This window comes from Pan paniscus, chromosome 10 (genome assembly GCF_029289425.2).
Source record: "Pan paniscus chromosome 10, NHGRI_mPanPan1-v2.0_pri, whole genome shotgun sequence".
NCBI lineage: Eukaryota > Metazoa > Chordata > Mammalia > Primates > Hominidae > Pan > Pan paniscus.
In genome coordinates this window covers 101,035,001-101,055,428 of record NC_073259.2, presented here as the reverse complement: position 1 = coordinate 101,055,428, position 20,428 = coordinate 101,035,001, and the positions used below count along the sequence as shown (strand labels likewise).

The 20,428-nt window shown below is 41.3% G+C and overlaps 1 long non-coding RNA gene across 1 annotated transcript in view; it reads left to right on the top strand.

Moving 5' to 3' along the window:
• Positions 1-20,428, top strand: part of LOC130540677 (uncharacterized) — a 192,556-nt gene that overhangs the window by 166,118 nt on the left and 6,010 nt on the right. The window contains exon 2 of the long non-coding RNA XR_008954667.1: positions 10,059-10,190. This is a non-coding gene — a long non-coding RNA (uncharacterized LOC130540677). The remainder of the gene's footprint in view (positions 1-10,058; positions 10,191-20,428) is intronic.

Sequence of the window (20,428 nt, the reverse complement as noted above, 5' to 3'; positions counted from 1 at the left end):
CAGAAGACCCTTCTATTCCTTCTGAATTGAATTGAATTAGAATGGAGCCTAGTTCAACCACAAATCAGGGCTGAGTTTGCAGTAACTGCACAGCCTTTCAATCTACCGTGTGCTTCTTGGAATCTCTGTGCTGTCTTTTCTTCTTAGGATTTGCACAATATCCACTGATTGTGTTTCCTGTTCACATCAGAGACTCTTTCAGGACATAGTGCATTGGGATCCCTAGCCATGGAATTGCTGTGATGGTCCCTGGGCACTTGGGCCCTGGAATGAGGAGTCTTCCATTCATCATTTATTCAACAAATCTTACTGAACACGCACCATCTGCCAGATCTTGTTCTTTGTGCTAGGGACAAATAAATGAACAAATGAAATCCTTGGACTCTGAAATTTAGATTCTAGTGGCAGGAGAAAGATTAAAACACACACACATGTATTTATATATAAACTTTCAGTCTGTCAGATGGCAGTAAGTGTTGTTGAGAGAAGATAAGACAAAATAAGGGGAAAGGGGAATAAGGAATAGAGGCAGGTTTAAGAGTGAGGGATTCCTTTGTTCTCTAATCATGGTGTTCATTGATGGAAAAGTGGAGTGATTTAAGGAAAATATTCTTCTTAGCTTATATACAATTTGTATTTAAATGCCTTCAACTCCTTTGTGAACATGTGGGTCCTCTTAAATAAATAATGAGAATATTAACAGCTAAGGCACACATGTTATTCATGTGGCACTGTGCTGAGCCATGGCATTTGACAATTTAATGAGAAATGGAGCGTTTATGCTATCTGAGTACTCATTTTCCACGTCTCTGTAGTTAATAGGTGTTGGGAAAGTAAAAATTGTCATGAGCTGGCCCTTTATTAAAATCAGTCTCCATTCAAATGTCTATTCCTGTTTGATCCATCATATTTTCTGACCAGTGGGCCAGTCACCCTTGTTGGCCATAGTCTCATTAATTGTCAGATATTTACCACATGATACTGTACATTGAAAATATAAAGCAGAAGGACTGCAAAGGGAAAAAGCACAATTTGCTAAACATTTAGAATTTCATGAAGTTGATGAAAGTGATGGAGGAGAGCTACTAGAACTACTTGCAAGCCAATGGCAAACAAGGATTTGACATGACTCAACCTGTTAACAATTGAAGAAAACAATGATGGGAACAGTGACAAGTGCTTCAAAAGAGAGAATCCAATACCAAAGCAATAGGTTATTGCTCCAAACTAATTTATTTGTTGAATTTTTTTCTGAGAATAACTGTACAGTTGAAATTTTAAACTAAATTTGGTTAAATGTAAGAGAGTTTTATAATTGGTGTAATTTTTAGTTCATTTTTCAAGAAAACGTCCCAATAACACCTACTTTTTCCAAATGATATTTTGGTGCATTTATTTTAAGTGGCCCTAGAGGCCAGGTGCAGTGGCTCATTCCTGGAATCACAGCACTTTGGGAGGCCAAGACTGGAGGATGGCTTGAGGCCAAGTGTTAGAGACCAGCCTGGGTAACATGAGGAGACCTTGTCTCTAAAAAAGTAAAAAACAATTAGTAAGGGATGATAGCACTCACCTGAAGTCCCAGCTATTCAGGAGGCTGAGGTGGGAGGATCCCTTAAACTCAGGAGTTTGAGTTGCAGCAAGATATGATTGCACCACTGTACTCCAGCCTGGGTAACAGAGCAAGACCCTGTCTCAATCAATCAATGAATGTGGCAATTTCCAGGTACCAGTTACCCTTAAATGACAGGAAATGGCCTTCCTGTGCTAATAGTATCTACACTTTTCAGGTGAAGAAACTGAGATATGAAGAACTTTAGTAATTTGCTCAAGGTCATATAACCAGTATGAGGTGGAGGCTAACAGCAACATAGCCAACCTGAATCAAGATATCTCCACTACACAACACTGCCTCCTAGAGGGATCACATTTGTTTTGCTTATTCTTGACCATGCTTAACATCAAAGTCTTGCATTAAAAGATGTTTAGTACCCATTTCTTGTGGACCTCACAGGTAGAAATGATTCTACCTTAAATATTTCAGTTCAAGATGGTTTTAAGTAGTAAATGAATACATTGTCCATTGTCTCGCCATCATATTTTATACAGTCTCAAGGGTTTGAAGTCTAAACTTCCTAACTGCTAGTTAAAATCTATTATCTTTGTGTTTGCTTAACTTCTGCAGGACATATCAGGGAAGTTAAACATGTCTGTTATAAATGTTGGGTACCTAATTGCCTTACCTTATAGCTGAGCCAGAAGGCAGACGCTAAATAAAGAAAACCTCCTGGCTCACAATGACATACTGTCTTTGTACATCTTTCAAGCAGAGGAAAGATAACGGCCATGTATGAGTTTAGTCAAGACTGCTGATTTGCAGTCTCTTCAGGAAATTGTAGTGTTTCCGAGGACAATATTCCTAGTCAAAATAGATTAAGCCTGAAGCCAAAATGATGACCACAGTCAAAGTTAATAATACTGTATGGTTGGAAACAACTGGAAGAAAAATAAGTTATCATAGCAGACAGTCTGCCCTATAATCCTCCTTTATTCTCAGGTCCTTGTCACCAGTGGAATGGCAGAAAATAAAGTTTTCTCTTTGAGGAGTTTGTATTTGTAGACAGACAATAAAAACCATTTACTCTGATGAAATGGAGTCTAGGGTTAGAGGGGCCTAAGTATGTTTTAGAGGAAAATTGGCCCTTTACTCACCCAGTTTCAAGTTTTTGAAGAATACAAGATACTCCTGTAACATTCTCCTAGATGCAGAAGGAGGATGTACTGCTCTCTGGTAGTGGAGGCTAAGCCACCTTGACAGAGGAGACAGGAAACTAAGGCTTCTCTTAAAGATGGGGGCTGTCAAGATTAGTAAACCACCAGCAATCGACTTCTGGGTATAAACCCAAAAGAATTACAAGCAGAGGCCGGATGCAGTGGCTCACACTTGTAATCCCAGCACTTTGGGAGGCCAAGGCAGGTGGATCACTTGAGGTCAGGAGTTCAAGACCAGCTTGGTCAACACAGTGAAACCCCATCTCTATTAAAAATACAAAAATTAGCCTGGTATGGTGGCAGGCACCTGTAATCCCAGCTACTCAGGAGGCTGAGGCAGGAGAATCACTTGAACTCAGGAGGCAGAGGTTGCAATGAGCCAAGATGACACCACTGCATTCCAGCCTGGGCAACAAAGTGAGACTGTCTCAAAAAAAAAAAAAAAAAATTACAAGCAGAGAGTCCAAGAGACATTTGTACTCCTATATTTGCAGGAGCACTGTTCATAACAGCCAAAAGATGGAAGCACCCCAAGTGTCCATGTGTAGATGAATGGAGAAACAAATGTGTACTACGCACGCAATGGAATATTAGCCTTAAAAAGGATAAAAATTCTGACCTGTGCTACACCATGGATGAAACTTGAGGATATTATGCTAATGAAATAAGCCAATCACAAAGGATAAATACTGTATGATTTTACTTTTATGAAGTATCTAGAGTAGTCAAATTCCCAGAGACAGACAGAAAGAAGACTGCTGGTTTCCAAGGATGAGAAGGGGAAGGGGCCATGGGAATTTCTGCTTAATGAGTGCAGAGTTTTAGTCTGGAAAGATAAAAAAAAAGTTCTGGGGATCGATGGTGGTGACGATAACACAACAATGTGAATATACTTAATGTCATTGAACTGTACACTTAAATTGATTAAAATGGTAAATCTTATGCTGTTGAAAAAAAGACTGGTAAGCCAAAGAGTGGTGAGAATGGGGCTATTGGAGATGACAGTGGTGAAGGAGATGAGAAGGAGCAATGAAATACATCTTTAGATATGTTGAGAAACATATCTTTAGATAAGATTTCCCAACCATGTTATGATAAGAAAACAAGTCAGGCCCAGTGGCTCACACCTGTAATCCCACCCCTTTGGGAGGCTGAGGCAGATGGATTGCTTGAGCCCAGGAGTTCGAAGTCAGCCTGGGCAACATGGTGAAACCCTATCTCTACAAAAAATACAAAAAATTAACCAGGCTTGGTGGCGTATACCTGTAGTCCCAGCTACTCAGGAGGCTGAGGTGGGAGAATCACTTGAGCCCAGGAGGTCGAGGCTACAGTGAGCCATGATTGTGCCACTGCATTCCAGCCTGGGTGAAAAAAAAAAAAAAAAGTAAAGGGAAATCTTATCAGGCGATAATTGTACTAAGTCCCTGAGTGCTTACCAATTATCAAGGATTAATTAGGCTAAGGGCCTTGCATTATGCATTAACTCATTTTTTCTTCACAATAGCCCCATGGGGATGGGTGCTACTATTATATCCTTTTGAGATTTAGCAGGATTAACCATCTGTCTGAGGCATGGAGCTGATGAGTGCCAACAGAGCCAGGAGTTGAAGCCAGGGTGTCTGCTGAGCCCAGTGGTTCTCAAACATGTGTGCACCGGAATCTCCTAGAGGGATTGGGAAACCACACATTGCTGGACCTAACCCCCAGACTATCTGAGTCACTAGATCTGGGGCAGGGGTCAAGGATTTGCATTTCTAACAAGTTCCCCAGTAATGCTCATGTTGCTGGTTGGGGACCACACTTGGAGAATTAGTGAACTAGCGTGTGCTCTTAACTGCTGCAAGGTAATAGCAGAAGGAAGGACTTGTTCTACACGGAAGGAACCTGGGACAATGGCACAGGGTAACTTGATGTGCTGAAAGGAGTTAGAGCAGGTCAGAGAGTGATGGGCAGAGTTCCCTACCCTTTATCAGCTGTGCCACCCTCTTTGCTGTGACAACAGGGGCAGCTGCTACTCTCCATCAGCAAGGCGTGAGCTTTGAGGTGTTTTGCCCAGGAAGTAATGGCCAAAGATCGATAGAGTCATACATTCTCATCATTTTCTTTCCCCTGGCCTACCCAAATATTCCATGTCCTTTAAGCTCCAGATGAAGTCCCATCTAAGGCTGATGTCTTGGTCTTCATAACTCAGATTGTATTTAAACTTAATGTTACACAAGTTAGCATTTAATTATCCTCGAATTGATTTATGTGCTTTTGTCTCTCTTCCCCATCTAGTTTTAAAGCGTTTTGAGGTCAAGGACTGTGGCATATCTTTATCTCGGACTTCCAATGTGGTTAGAACGGTCTTAGACTGGATGTATAATCGATGATTATTAAAAAAAATCGTTCAGCAAGTTAGAGATTATCATTATATCATACTAATAAAAATAAGAGTAAGCATATGATGAACATATTTCAGAGAACTAAGGGTTGGTTAGTTGCTGGCTATCCTGTTCATAGTTCAAATGGTGGCACAGATAGGAGTACTCGTGGTTCAAGACACCTAACTGACATCTGCATAAACCTAAGGAGCCTGTAAGGGGATGAGTGTGCCTCGATATTGTGCAATGCACACCTGCACTGCCCCAAGCCATGTCCCTGTGTACTGAGTGACCCCTACATGGACACTACTCCCTTGCAAGGAAGGTGATGTCCTTATAAATATCATTTCAGCTCTCCCATAATAGCTGGCGCTTTTTTTTTTTTTTTTGAGACAGAGTCTCACTCTGTCACCCAGGCTGGAGTGCAGAGGTGCAATCTGGGCTTACTGCAACCTCCACCTCCCAGATTCAAGCAATTCTCCTGCCCCAGCCTCCTGAGTAGCTGAGATTCCAGGCACCCACCACCATGCCCAGCTAATTTTTTTTTTTTTGTATTTTTAGTAGAGACGGGGTTTCACCATGTTGGCCCAGCTGGTCTCAAACTCCTGACCTCAGGTGATCCGCCCACCTCAGCCACCCAAAGTGCAGGGATTACAGGTGTGAGCCACCGAGCCTGGCCTACTTTTTTTTTTCTTAAAGTCTAGTCAAGTACAGTAATGAGAAGGAAAGAGTAGGACGAATAATTCGATCTGCAACTGACTGAAAAATCAATTAAGATATCTCACTACCTTGAGACCAGCCTGTACTTTTGCAATATTCTATAATTTTCTGATTCATGTTCTTTCTTCCCTCAACTAAATTTGTTAATAAGTACCTTACAGGTAGAACCATGTTTTATCTTTGTATCCCTAGTGTCTAGAGAAGAATGCTGTGTGTAGTAGATCCTCAAAATAAATGTTTGTTGAATGAAGTAACATGTGAGTGAAATATAAATAGTCATCGTCAGGTTATCTGAAGCTCCAGATGTGGTGATACATGTAAAATGCGTTGAAACTGCTGAGAGAAAAAGCAAGATAATAGGCAAGTTCCAGGGAGAAAAGGTTTAAGGTGCCATCCAAGTTTTGGTAGTTTTCCTTTGTAGAGTCCTATAGTGGATTTTCCCACTAACAATCCAGAATGACAGATGGATTGTTTCATCCTCCAGTTACACATGGGAAAATTGCTTTGGTCCCAGTTTTGTAATTTCCACATTTTTCCTTGATAATTTAGTCAAATCAGGACACTTTGTTTTCTTAAACAATTATAATGCTCATATTAAAGGCCTTCATGGGGAAATTCCATTTTAGAAATTACTGTGGAGATGTAACAAAGCTCATCAGTGCCTTATTTTCTTGAAGAATACACTCCTTCATTTGACCTCCTAAAACAACCTCCTTATCACTTGGCCTTTGTGTTAGTCATCAGTGCTGTTTACTGGGGGTCATGAGTATCTGCCCACCCTCCTTCTCAGCATGTGGTGGGATGGTGTTTCTCTGTTCCCCTTGAAGTTAGATAAGCCAGGTGACTTGCTTTGGCCAGTGAAATGTGAGGGAGTGGGGGATGTGTGTCACTTCCTGGTGGAAGTTTTAAGAACCAGTGTGCCCTTCCCTACCTTATCCTTCCCATTTCACTGGTGATGGGTCAAACCGAAGCCCCCATCAGCCTGAGGTCTCTCAGCAATTTCTATGAGTAATATGTTCACATTTCTTATAGATGGAAAGTCAAAACGATCAAAGAAAATGTTTCTTTGAAGTGCCTTAGAGAAATAACTGGCTAGACAGGTCTATTTCAACTCCTCCCTTTTATTTGAAGACATTACTTCATAGTGCATTACAATCTGTGTGAGCACGGGTGGCTTCAAAGGCCTATGCAGGATCAGCAGCCCTTCCCAGTGTAAACATGAATCTACCGTGTCTGATTAGTGCCTTTCACAGCCATCAGTCCCTGCCATTGTTAGGAACGCCAGGCTTAGAGTCAGAATTATAAGCTTTGTTTAATAAAAGATATTTACTCCTCAGTCCTGAGAGTTATCTGCAAGGTGTCCCTGTTCCCTAGTCCCTCCCAGCCAGGCCACCCCACATCTTTTGCCTCTCTTTTGTTCTTGAAGTTCCGCAGTCACTCCCTGTGCAGAGGTAGCCTGGGTACTCTGCTGCTAGCTTTCGTTTGCCCATATCCAGAGCTGGGCTGTGATAGAGACCCCTGCAGTATGGGAGCCTGGCTGACTGTTGGACTTTGTGGCTGCTGATCCTGCCTTGTTTCTTGGGCTTGGAGCCAGGGCTGACCTTGGACAAAGTACTAAGCAGGCTAACTTTGTTCTCAGACCCACACATCCCTCTTCACACTTGGGCGACAGCACTGCATTGGACAAATGGGGGACTGACTCTCCCACTACACTTCCTAGCTGTGTGACCTTGAGCAAATGACTTAAAATCTTGACACCTCAGCTTCCTGAGCTCTTAAAGCTGGTACTGGTGCCTAGCTCAAAAGGTGACTGTGAGGGCCAAATAACACAATACATATATGCTTGGCATACTGTAATCCTTCAATCTATTTTAAGTTTTATTGTTAGTTTTATTAGTTTTAGTCTTACTAAGATGCAAATGACTGGCAAGGCGTGGATGTGTTCCTCCTGGGCTGTGGGAAGCCTGGTGTACAGGAGCCTAGTGTTCCTCCCGGAGGAGAGACAGTGACAGCAAGGCACACACACCTCAGCATGGCTCTGCACTGTCTGCTCACCTACATGCATAGAAGAATTCTTCTGGAATAGAAGACCCTTTATTTCTTTGTGAAAACAGCTTGTGCTGCTGAGGCAAATAACAGAAAATAATGAGCTCTGGAAAGTGATGGTTCTTAGGAAATCCTCAGCAATTTGGGATAAATGGGAGAGTGGAACATGAAGCTGGGCAGTGCCCAAGATCGATGCAGTGAATGAGTCCATAAGTCCATCACACACGTTCTGCAGAGAAAGGAAAACATGGTATATGAAATGTTTTAGTAAGTACTAAACATTTATTTACTAAACAGCTAGCACAAAAACTGCTTATCACATGAGGCATAAAACTGTAGTAGAAGTTGGAAATGCACAAGTGGTGTGAGACCGTACAGGAAGCATGAATCTTGATGGAACTGAGACATGGGAGAAAGCAAGGGGCCCGGCTGATCACTGCATTTTCACAGGCTGAGGGATTGGTGTAAGATGTCCGATATATTCCTGTCCAAAGTCAAGTGTTGGCTTTACTCTGTTGGTGTGTGTCTGCCTCTCCATTGGCCAATGGCCTGCTTGAAGAGAGGGTTCTGTCTTCATCACTCTTCCCTCTCTCTCAAACTAGCTCTGTGTCTGGCACATGGTAAGTGTCACCTAGGTGTTTAGTGAGTGAATAATTGAGTGAATCCATCTCAGGAGCCAGGTTCCAAGGTCTAAGCAGGTCTAGCATATAGGAAGCTTGTGCTAAGACAGTCAGCTAGGACCTGTAGGTGTCTGCCTAAGGACAGGATGGGTGGAGGCATAGGTGGGTAAGAAAGAGGCCAGCCTCCTCCAGGGCATTCCAGTTATGAAGTGTGAAGGTCTGCAGGGACTTTGAACTCAGCATTGCAAAAGTTTACCGGTTCCATTAATGAAGATGCAGGAAAAGGTAGGCTTGAGATCCTGGTAGAGCCACGCAGGAGGCTAAGTGTTTTGTCTACTATATCTAAGTTAATTTTCATAACAGCTTCAAAGGTAAGTACCATGATTCCCATTTTAAAGATGGGAACTGAGGCTTAGTAAAGTTAAGTAACCAATAAATCATAGATCAGAGATGCAAAGCCACACTGCATGACTAAAAAGACCATGGTTTTGAGGGAAGCATGGAGCCAAAATGGTGTCAAACCTCTTAGATCTCAGAAGGGAACCCAACCTTGAAGATCTAGAGAACATCATACCTTGGGCTGGGTGCAGTAACTCACCCCTGTAATCTCAGCACTTTGGGAGGCCAAGGTGAGAGTATGGGTTGAGCCGAGGAGTTTGAGACCAGCCTGGGCAACATATTGAGACCCCAGTTCTACTAAAAAAAAAAAAAGTTAGCATGGTGGTACATGCCTGTAGTCTCAGCTATGCAGGAGGCTGAGGTGGGAAGATTGCTTGAGCCCAGGAGCTAGAGGCTGCAGTGAGCCATAATCGCACTACTGCTCTCCAGCTTGAGTGACTTTTGGAGATCTTGTCTCCAAAAATTAATTAGTTAATTAAATATATAAAACTAAAAAAATAAAATTCTACTTTGTTTGAGGCACCTCAGGATCTTACCCGGATACAATAGCAATCATTTTTTGAGCACTTTTATGCCAGACATTGTGCTAAGTGTTTTGTCTACTTTATCTAATTTAATTTTCATAACAGCTTCAAAGATAAGTACCATGATTCCCATTTTAAAGATGGGAACTGAGGCTTAGTAAAGTTAAGCAACCAATAAATTATAGATCAGAGATGCGAAGCCACACTGCATGACTACAATATCTCATGCCATTGACCACCGAGAAAAACTCCTACCTTTATTTTATTTGTAGGTTAGGGTGCGTGAATATGTGTGTAGACTTAAAGTATCTACCTTCGTTTTATGATTCTTCTACAAATGTTGCTTCTAGAACTCCTTGGCTATACCCTTAAATTTCTAGACTAGAGAGACACAGATGGACTTTATGGTGGTACCCAGGATCTCTATCTCCTGAGGTTTCTGCCCTCTTGAGTGTAGGCAGGACCTGTGACTTGCCTGTAACCAATGGAATATGGCAAAGGTAATGGGGTGTCATTCCCAAGATTATGTTTGTTCATGTAGAACTCTGTTTTCTTAGTAGACCCATGTAGAGTCTCTCTCTCTCTCTCTCTTTCTCTCTCTGTTGCTGACTTTGAAGAATTGAGTTGCCGTGAACCCTACAGTGGCAAAGAAATAAATTCAACAACCTGAGGGAGTATGCACAGAGATCTTTACCTGGTCAAGCCTCTGATGAGAACCCAACCTTGACCAACACCTTGATTGCCACCAGGTGAGACCCTAAGGACAGAACCCAGCTGAGCTGTGTTCAGGCTCCTGACTCAAAGAGCATGTGAGATAATAAGCATGTGTTGCTTTAAGCTGTTAAGCGTGTGGTAATTTGTCACACAGCATAGAAAACAAATACACAGACCATTACCTGAAAAACAAAAACAAAAACAAAAAACCTTGCTGTGTGATGATTGGAGAGACACTGAGTTCAGAGGATGGGGCAAAGCTGCTCTTATTTTTTTCCATTGGTGGAAATTAGTCTATGAGAATCCTCCTCCTTTGTGAGCAACAAGAAGGCCTTTGTTAAAAAAAAAAAAAAAAAAAAAGCCTATCTCCCTTTGTTCTCCAGCCAGCCTCTCTCTCTCGGGTGTCCTCTAGAGTCCTAGCTCTTAAGCTCTCAGTGGAGCTGGGCAGTGGGGAAGAATGTCATAGTCCCTTCAGGCTGTTATCACAAAATGCCGTAGACTGGGTAGATTATAAACACAGAAATTTATTTCTCACAGTTCTGGAGGCTGGGAAGTCCAAAATCAAGGTATTGACAGATTTAGTGTCTGGTGAGGGCCTGCTTCCTCATAGCCAGTCGTTTTCTCACTGTAACCTCACATGCTAGAAGAAGCAGGGGATCTCTCTGGGGCCTGTTATATGGGGCACTAATCCCATGATGAAGGTTCCACCCTCCGGACTTCATCTAACTCTAACGACCTCCCAGAGGCCTCATTGCTAATATCATCACCTTGGGGATTAGAACTCCAACATATGAATTTCAGGGGGATGCATATTCAGTCCATTGCAGAGGGTTCAAGTCCCTTCCATTATGCCCAATGGAGGGGAAATAAAAATGGTATGGCCTCAGGGTGAAGTATCTACAGGATAAACATATCTTTCCATATCCTGATTAATCCTAATCGTATATTTCTGTATTATGATGCCTGGTGTTCCTGGGTTTTTTGTTTTTTGTTTTTTGTTTTGCCATGTTACCAAAGACTCCCTTCTATTATTTTAGTTGGTATAAAACAGGGTCTAATTAGGTTGTTAGTTCATTACCTCACCTCCGGGAAAGAGGGAAAAGAAGAAAATTTCACTGGGCCTCACCTCTTATCAGAAAAAGGTTTTATATCACTGAGAGTAGGGAAACTGCAGGTTAAAGGCTAAATTCCTTTGGTTGTAATGTAATACCAAAGCTGTTCTTTTTTTTAAGGATCAAATAAAGCCTGTACTTAAACAAATTGTGTGTGCAAATACAATCGCTGTCCCTCTTGCTGTGACATGTTTGTGCTGGCTGAAGCTTGAAGTATTCTACCACTGAAGCTCACAGGGGTTTGGGTGGAGAGCTGATCCTGGGCAAAGAGGGCAGGTGACTTATTGATTGCATAAAAATTCCCTCCCTGCAAGCAAAACAATAGCATCACTGCCATTCGTGCCTCAGCTTCATGGTGGGGCGGTAGGAGAATGTGTGTTTTGCCTGCTTTGTTGCAAGGAGGAAAGGGAGGGTTGCTCTGTCCTGGTTGAGGAGGCAAAGGTGGCATTCCTGTATTTTTGTTGGATCCCTTTGCATGAACAACCTCACCTGTCAAAACATGGTGAGAAATAGAAGTAGAACAAAGAAGAGAGAAGCAGGAACCAGTGAGAAGACAGATTGAACTGAGCCAGGACCTTAAAATACAAGCTGTAAAATGTCCGATTGCATTCTATTTTACAGCTGCTTGAACTTACCATTTTTGGCTAACGTGTATGTGTGTATTTATATATTTGTCTATATAACTAACCATGAAATTGTTATGTCTAGGCCAATGGATTTTTTTATTTTTATTTTTTAGAGACAGGGTCTTGTTCTGTCACCCCAACTGGAGTGCAGTGACATGATCACAGCTCACTGTAACCTCCAACTCCGGGACTCAAGCAATTCTCCATCCTCAGCCTCCAGAGTAGCTGGGACTATAGCAGTGAGCCACTGCTCCCAGCAACAATGGATATTTTTTAATATTATCGTGTGTGTAGATATAATCATAAATATATAATTTCTGGACAACAAGTATCAAACATATTAATTTGCTTTGTGTAATGCCTTTCACCACCTAACAATAGCTAGTGATTTCCAGCTTTTTAAGACACAGCTTTATAAATGAAGTGCTTGGGCAGATGGAGTGGCCCAGGCCTATAATCCTAGCACTTTTGGAGGTTGAGATAGGCAGATCGCCTGAGGTCAGGAGTTTGAGGCCAGCCTGGCCAACATAGTGAAACCCAATCTCTACTAAAAATACAAAAAATTAGCTGTGTGGTGGCGCATGCCTGTAATCCCAGCTGCTTGGGAGGCTGAGGCAGGATAATCACTGGAACTGGGGAGCCGGAGGCTGCAGTGAGCCGAGATCATGCCACTGCAATCCAGCCTGGGCAACAGAGCGAGACCCTGTCTCAAAATAAATAAACAAATAAATAAATAAGCAAAGTGCTTTCACATAATTATCTCAGTTAGAGGCCTGAACATCAGCTCACCCTCTTTTTCTCTGAGGACTCTTAGAACTTCCACTCTTGACTTCCAGGCCCAGTCTAACAACGACGTATCCCTCAGAATTTCATGATAACCAAGGGCAGCTCTGTCACTTGGGCTCAGCTCTCCAGTGTGACTCAAAGCCTTCTTCCTATTCCTGGTATTTCTGAGTTCCTGAAACTGCCCTCCTGCCTCTTGTCCTGGAGTCAGCTCATGCAGCATTTTCTCCAAATATTCCTTTCACCTGTTTGCTCTAACGGACATTGGAAGACTTCTGAGGCCATTTCCTCCCCCACTGCCTCTTCAAGGACAGGATAGTTTTTTGTTTTGTTTTGTTTTTTCTTTCTCATCCCCCTTGCACCCTAAGGCCAAGAAGTAGAAAAAGCATCCCCCTGGCTCCTCACTGTTGACTGCAAAGCATTTCTCTCCCTCCCTCCTGACACTGTCTCCTCTTGCTCCTTTCCCCCCATCTTGGACCAGTCATCTCCTTGACCTCCGCTCATTCCTGCTCATTCAAAAACACTTGAGCCCCTGACCAGTGTGCTTTCTCTCTACCCACTCCTGTGTCATTCTCTGACCTCAGCTTTCACAGGCTGCCTCTCTACACCCTGATATCTCAGTTCCTTAACTTCTTTACCCCACTCCACCTCATCTCAGCCAGTCACCCCCCTTGGCCACTACTGGGCTTTTTATTTACACCACCAGTACCTGCTTTCTTTCTGAAATTTCCAACTACTATCTATTTCTTAGTCTTTGGCTGACTGGCTTTGTAGTTACTTTTTTTTTTTTTTTTTTTTTGTGATGGAGTCTCGCTCTGTCACCCAGGCTGGAGTACAGTGGTGCAATCTCGGCTCACTGCAAACTCCGCCTCCCGGGTTCAAGAGATTCTCCTGCCTCAGCCTCCTGAGTAGCTGGGATTACAGGTGCGCACCACCATGCCTGGCTAGTTCTTGTATTTTCAGTAGAGACGGGGTTTTCCCATGTTGGCCAGGCTGGTCTCGAACTCCTGACCTCAGGTGATCCACCCACCTTGGCCTCCCAAAGTGCTGGGATTACAGGCATGAGCCACCAAGCCCAGCCCGTAGCTACATTTATTTTACCTTAAGCATGGACTCTAACACTTAAGAATTATCTGTAAGCCTTCTATCTTTACTTATTATTTATTTTTTGGAGGTAGGGTCTCCCTCTGTTGCCTAGGCTGAAATGTGGTGGCATGATCACAGCTCACTGCAGCCTCTGCCTCAGATCCTCCCACCTCAGCCTCCAGAGTAGCTGGGACCACAGTACTCTGCACCATCACACTAGGCTAATTTTTTGTTTGTTTGTTTTGTATAGATGGGGTCTCACTTTGATGCCCAGGTTGGTCTTGAACTTCTGGGCTTGAGGGATCCCCCCCGCACTTGGCCTCCCAAAGTGCTAGGATTACAAGCATGAGCCATTACACCTGGCCCCATCTTCATTTTCTTCCCATCTGGTTTAGAGTTCATTTCCATTGATATCACTTCCTTAAAATTATTCTTGGCTCATTAGATATTCATAGACAAAAATAAATCTTCATCTAAATCTCATACCTTATACAAAAATTAACTGAAAATGAATTATAGATGTAAATGTAAAATGCAAAACTATGAAGCTTTTAGAAGATAACATAGAAGAGTCTTTGGGACCTTGGGCTTGGTAAAGTGTTCTTGAATGTGATACCAAAAGCACAAACCATTAGAAAAATAATAAATTGGACTTTATCAAAATTTAAAAGTTTTACTCTGTAAAAGACCCTGTTGAAGATAAAAAGACAAGCTAAAGACTGGGAGAAATATTTGCAAATCACACATCTGACAAAGGACTAGTATCTGGAATATATAAAGAACTCTGAACCTCAACATTAAAAAGAATCTAGTTGAAAGTTGGCGAAAGACATCCAGAGAGTTCACCAGAGAGGATACAAAGATGGCAAACAAGCATTTGAAGATATGTTCAATATCACTAGCCATTAAGGGAAATGCAAATTAAGACCATTACTATACACATATTAGAACAGTTGAAATGAAAACTAATGACAACATATTGATATAAATAAATTGTCAAATAAATAAATAGATGGAGGAGAATAGACAAATCTTCCATGTAAATGAATTTCAAACAATTTATGAGGGTACTGTACCCTGAAGGAGGTGGAACATAGCTTCCCATTCTTTAAGTGACTTCCTTCTGAAGAGTAGTGTGGAAAGAGGGAAAAGTAACTTCACAATGAAGAAATGTGACAAACACTATCTCAACCAGTTGATCAAGGTTGATATCAATAGCGATGTTCTATTGATAGTATGTAACCTTGATAGAATATGATGAGAATTCTATCAAGAATTCTTTTTTATTTTTTATTTCTTTTTGAGACAGAGTCTCGCTCTGTCACCCAGGCTGGAGTACAGTGGAGCGATCTCCGCTCACTGCAACCTCCGCCTCCCAGGTTCACGCCATTCCCCTGTCTCAGCCTCCCGAGTAGCTGGGACTACAGGCTCCCACCACTGCACCTGGCTAATTTTTTGTATTTTTAGTAGAGACAGGGTTTCACTGTGTTTGCCAGGATGGTCTCGATCTCCTGACCTCGTGATCCACCCACCTCGGCCTCCCAAATTCTATCAAGAATTCTTGACTGCACTTTATCTGTGTGGTCTTCCTCCCTACAACCCCCATCTGAACATGAGAAAAACATTAGAAAACATTATGAAATCAAGTACAGTTAACTCTTAAACAATATGGGTTTGAACTGTGTGAGTCTACTTAAACTCAGATTTTCTTCCACCTCTGCTGCCCCTGAAACAGCAAGACCAACCCCTTCTCTTCCTCCTCTTCTTCATCCTATTCAATGTGAAGATGATGAGGATGAGACCTTTGTGATTATCCACTTAATGAGTAGTAAATATATTTTCTCATCCTTATGATTTTCTTAATAACATTTTCTTTTCTCTAGCTTACTTTATTTGTAAGAATACAATATATAATACATATACAAAATATGTGTTAATTGACTATTTATGTTAACAGTAAGGCTTCTGGTTAACAGCAGGCTATCAATAATTAAGTTTTGGTGGGGAGTCAAAAGTTATACTTGGATTTTCAACTCCTGGAAGGGTCAACACCCCTAACTTCCACATTGTTCAAGAGTCAACTGTCTATGTTAAATAGAGACTTGAACACAACTTTTCTGTCCCTAGAACCAGTGCTTTTTGTACTATGTTTAACTTACCAGTGGGAAGGTGCTTTTTGATGGCTGTGGATTCAACCCATAGCCACGCAGAGTCTCAGGCTCCTCTGGATTACACAAAATTCAGGAATTCAAAGACTAAATGACCCATTTCAATGGTTCCCAAATGCCGGGAAGGGCCAGAGTTTTTACTGGCCCACAGAACACCTATTGTAAAAATTTCCAGCTTCTCTCTGTAAGGCAAGGAGACCATATGGTTCTGCCCTGAAAGTGAGGGGCAATAACTGAGGAGAGTCCTGAGCTTACTTCCTGCGGAGTCCCAGCCACCCACCTGGCCTGGCTCAACCGGCCTTTCTACCTGCCCATTGTAAGCAAGGTAAAAGGAAGGACTTGAGAATGTGGGAGCTACTGTTCCTGAGCATATTGATTTGCCTAGACTATGTCAGAATAATTGAAATGGCATTAGGCCGGGCATGGTGGCTCATGCCTGTAATCCCAGCATATTTGGGAGGCCGAGGTGGATGAGTCACCCAAGGTAAAGAGGTTGACACCAGCCTGACCAACATAGCGGGACCCTGCCTCTACTAAAAATACAAAAATTAGCTGGGCATGGTGGCGGGCGCCTGTAATCCCACCTACTCTGGAGGCTGAGGCAGGAGAATCGCTTGAACCCAGGAGGTAGAGTTTGCAGTGAGTCCAAATCGCACCATCACTCCAGACTGGGCAACAAGAGTGAAACTCCATCTCAAAAACAAAAAACAAAACACTATTAAGACTATTGTTTTTATCTTTGCTCATATCTGTAAAACAGAATTTTTCATGATGGCACTGATAAAAATATAACACCAACACAAATGACACCTTAGAGCCCTTCATCATGGGTGCTATCAAATACCAGAGTATGAAATACATATAGTGCTATCAAATTAAAAAAAAATTGTACCAAGGGAACATAATATTTGTTGTAGTATAAAATAAATTTTAATGTTATAAATGTTTCTAAATGTATATAAAACTATAAGTATATCCTTTAAAATTATCTACGGTTAACAAATTGTATCTCTTGGGAAGAGCTCTTTTGTATTCTGACATTATGAACTTCCTACATTTTTGGTGTGGAAATATCCTTTCCTGTCTGAAATGATGGCAATGGTAGCTTTTTGTTATTGTTGTTATTGGCAAAATTAACAGTTTAGCAACTCTATGTTAGCTCTTTCTACTGCCTTGGGAAATTTTGCTGTCCTGAAAACTTAAAGTCTGAAAACTACTAACCTAAGAACGCTATTATTCTAAAATATAGGAGAATTAAATAAATGATTTTTAAAAATCCTATATGAATTAAAAACTCATTTGGCTGAGGGAAGGCTGGGAAAAAAAAAAGAACTCAGAAACTTTGGCTGGTTTCATTAGTTTGTGTTTCACATAATCCACTGTGTAAAATTTCACTTTCTCCTACCACTTCTTTACTAGGTTATTTTATAAACACCAAATCTGAAAAGAACTGAAATTGTAGAAACTGGAATATATTATAGTTCCATAGTATCATATATCACAACTCTTTAGAACATGTATTTTTCACTGAATGATACACTATAAAGGTTTGCTTTCATTTGTTGTCTGTGTGTTTGCTTTGATATTTTTGCTTTTGATGTCACATGAGTTACTATGCATTAGTGAAATTTGCAAAATGTGCTCTATAATAGTTGGGGTAGCTTCTTATGTTTGTATCAAAGAAACTAAGTTGATGAGAAATATGGAAATGTGCTTCTGAGTTTAGTAATTTTTTCCCTTACATTGTATAATGTAAGCAATAGACCCATTCCATTAAAGTGCGAAAATAATTTCCTCATGAATTCTGTATCAATGTGGGAAATTTTAGCATGTGTGGTTTTACTATGCCTAGCTGCTCAAAGGCTGTCTAAGGAGGTAAAAATAGGCACTGGTTGGATTTTCCCTTCATTTCAGTCCATGCACCAATTCAAATGAATCTAATTTTGCCTGATTAGAAAGCAGATCCCCATCCCTTTACTCCATTCCATGCCATCTCCATTTCAATGAGCTGCGGAAGGGAAACACCATTTCCCTGACACTGACAGTTTCAGAATGAGACCATTTGCAGAGGCTGAGTGTTTCGCCCATAGCAGGTAGTTTTACATCAATTTGCATTAATAGCAAAATTGGAAGAAGTAGCTTGTTAGCATTTTCCTGCTTGGCCTGAAGACTAAAATATGCAATGTTGAGTCCTATACCATTTTGAAAATTCATTTCCCTTTGGAATATACGTGCATTCCAAAATTGACTCAGATTAGAGCTTTTACTGTTGATATTTAGAAACAGTTTGACAATGGCTGCTTAGATACAATGTGTTGCACTTATCCCAGTTTAATTTCAATTTTATTTTTATTGCAAAGAAGGAGATGAGAAAATGTCAGGTCTTAATTTGGAGTAGCTCTTTATGTCCAAGTAAACAGAGAGTAAATTCTTTATTGGCGTCGCTTCTTTCAAATAATGAAATATTTGATGGAGATTTCTCTGTAGATAACAGTGATTTGGCAAATATGAAAATGTTGGGGAGCTCAGAGAACAGTAGAAAAGGTGAGGTGTGGTCGCTCACGCCTGTAATCCCAGCTCTTTGGGAGGCCGAGGCAGGAGGATCACTTGAGCCCAGGAGTTCAAGACCAGCCTGGGCAACATGCCAAAACACCGCCTGTACAAAAAATACAAAAATTAGCTGGGCATTATGGCCCGTGCCTGTAGTTCCAGCTACTCAGGAGGCTGAGGTGGGAGGATCACCTAAGGTAGGGAAGTCGAGGCTGTGGTGAGCTATGATCATGCCACTGCATTCCAGCCTGGGTGACAGAGTGAGACCTTGTCTCAAAAACAAACAAACAAAAAAAAAGGAGCCAAACATCTCAAGTTGATGAATACATGAAAATGTAGCATCAAGAACATTCAGAAAAGGGAGATAGAATTTGGAGATGAGAAATAAATTTGCAGAAAATACTTCAAGACACCAAAAATTCCCCAAAATTTTAAGCTAAAACTACATGTATTAAGTTATTGTTAAGGAATAGAAGAGGTTAATATTTTTAGCAGGAAGAAACTATTAGCAAATCCACAACTTATACTTTTATTTATTCTTCCATTGTGAAGGATACACATATGTTAGCTTAAGTAGGATCTCCTGCCTTACACAATTTCACTGTGGAAAAAATAATATTGACCAAGCCTCTGATCCCGCCTGACATGAAATTGATACACATTTAGAATCATGGAATTTTTCAGCTGGAAAGCGCCTTTGGATGACAATTAAAGGCATTAAAAATGTGTGTCCTTCACACCAGTTTCATTTACAATAAGTAATCATAAATGCCACAAAGATAGAAAGTTTAAATAATTATACTGGACAATAATGCAAATGGGGTCCTCATTGATGAATGTATTAATTCTCCTACTAGTGGGTAAATAGTAGGAGAATTCTTCATAGAATTCTAAAATCTTTGATCTGGGCAACACTTTGGGGATGACTGATTTTGCACAGATGAGGAAACTGAAACTGAGATAGGAGAGTTGACAACATGAAAATCTCACAGCCACTTAGTAATAAAGCCAAGTTCAGCATAGAGAAAGACTGAGCTTTGTGCAAATAGAACACTAGGGCCTTTATTCAGGGAAGCAGCCTTCTTCCACAGACCAGTATGGACTCAGAGGAGGGTGGGAGACACAAACTCAGATAATAGTGAGAGACAAGGAACCCAGACCAGAGCTGAACCTTCTTTGAAAGGCTCTGTGGGAGACCAGAATATCTTCCCCAAAATATGAAGGATTGTTGAGCTGAAGATGCTCAAGAAGAAACAGGTACAGGAGAGGTCTCTGCCTCAATTTGTCCAAAAGGAGGACATAGATTGACAAAGGCAAAAAATATCCTGGCCACCAACCCCCGCCTTTTCCCTCAAGAAAAGTTTAACCACTGAAGACAGCTTTAGATCCTCATCAGCCTAGAGTCGGAACCAGAGGAATTTGCATTGGCAGACTTTCCTAACTAGCGTTTATCTGCTGTTTGTTTGCTTTTCCTTGAGTTGCCAGCCTGCTCACAGAAACTCAAAAAGCCCTTTCTTGTTGTCTTGCCACTTGTCTAAAAATCTATTGTTCTTTGTTGAAGATGCTATATATAAACTGGAACTTAAAGCCACCTCTTTGAAAACTCATTCTCTGGATGTCTCCCATGTGTGTATAAAATATCCATATTAATAAACTTCTGTTTTTCTCCTGTTTGTCTGTTGTGATGGGTCCGTTCCAACTAAGAACCTGTTGGAGGTTATTGTTACTTCCCTGCAGCTCTTTCTTGTCTGTGTGTGTGTTCATCGTCTCCTTGGTAAGAAAGAACTGTTAACTTAGATCAGAAACTCACAGAATATGATTTGTAACTCGTTGTATATAAAGGATCCTAAATGAACTGTTTCGAAACCCAGAGACAGTATACCAGAGTGGCCAGGACCTTGGGCCCTGGATGCCAATTGTCTGGGTTTGGTTGTAGGGTGAGAGAGCA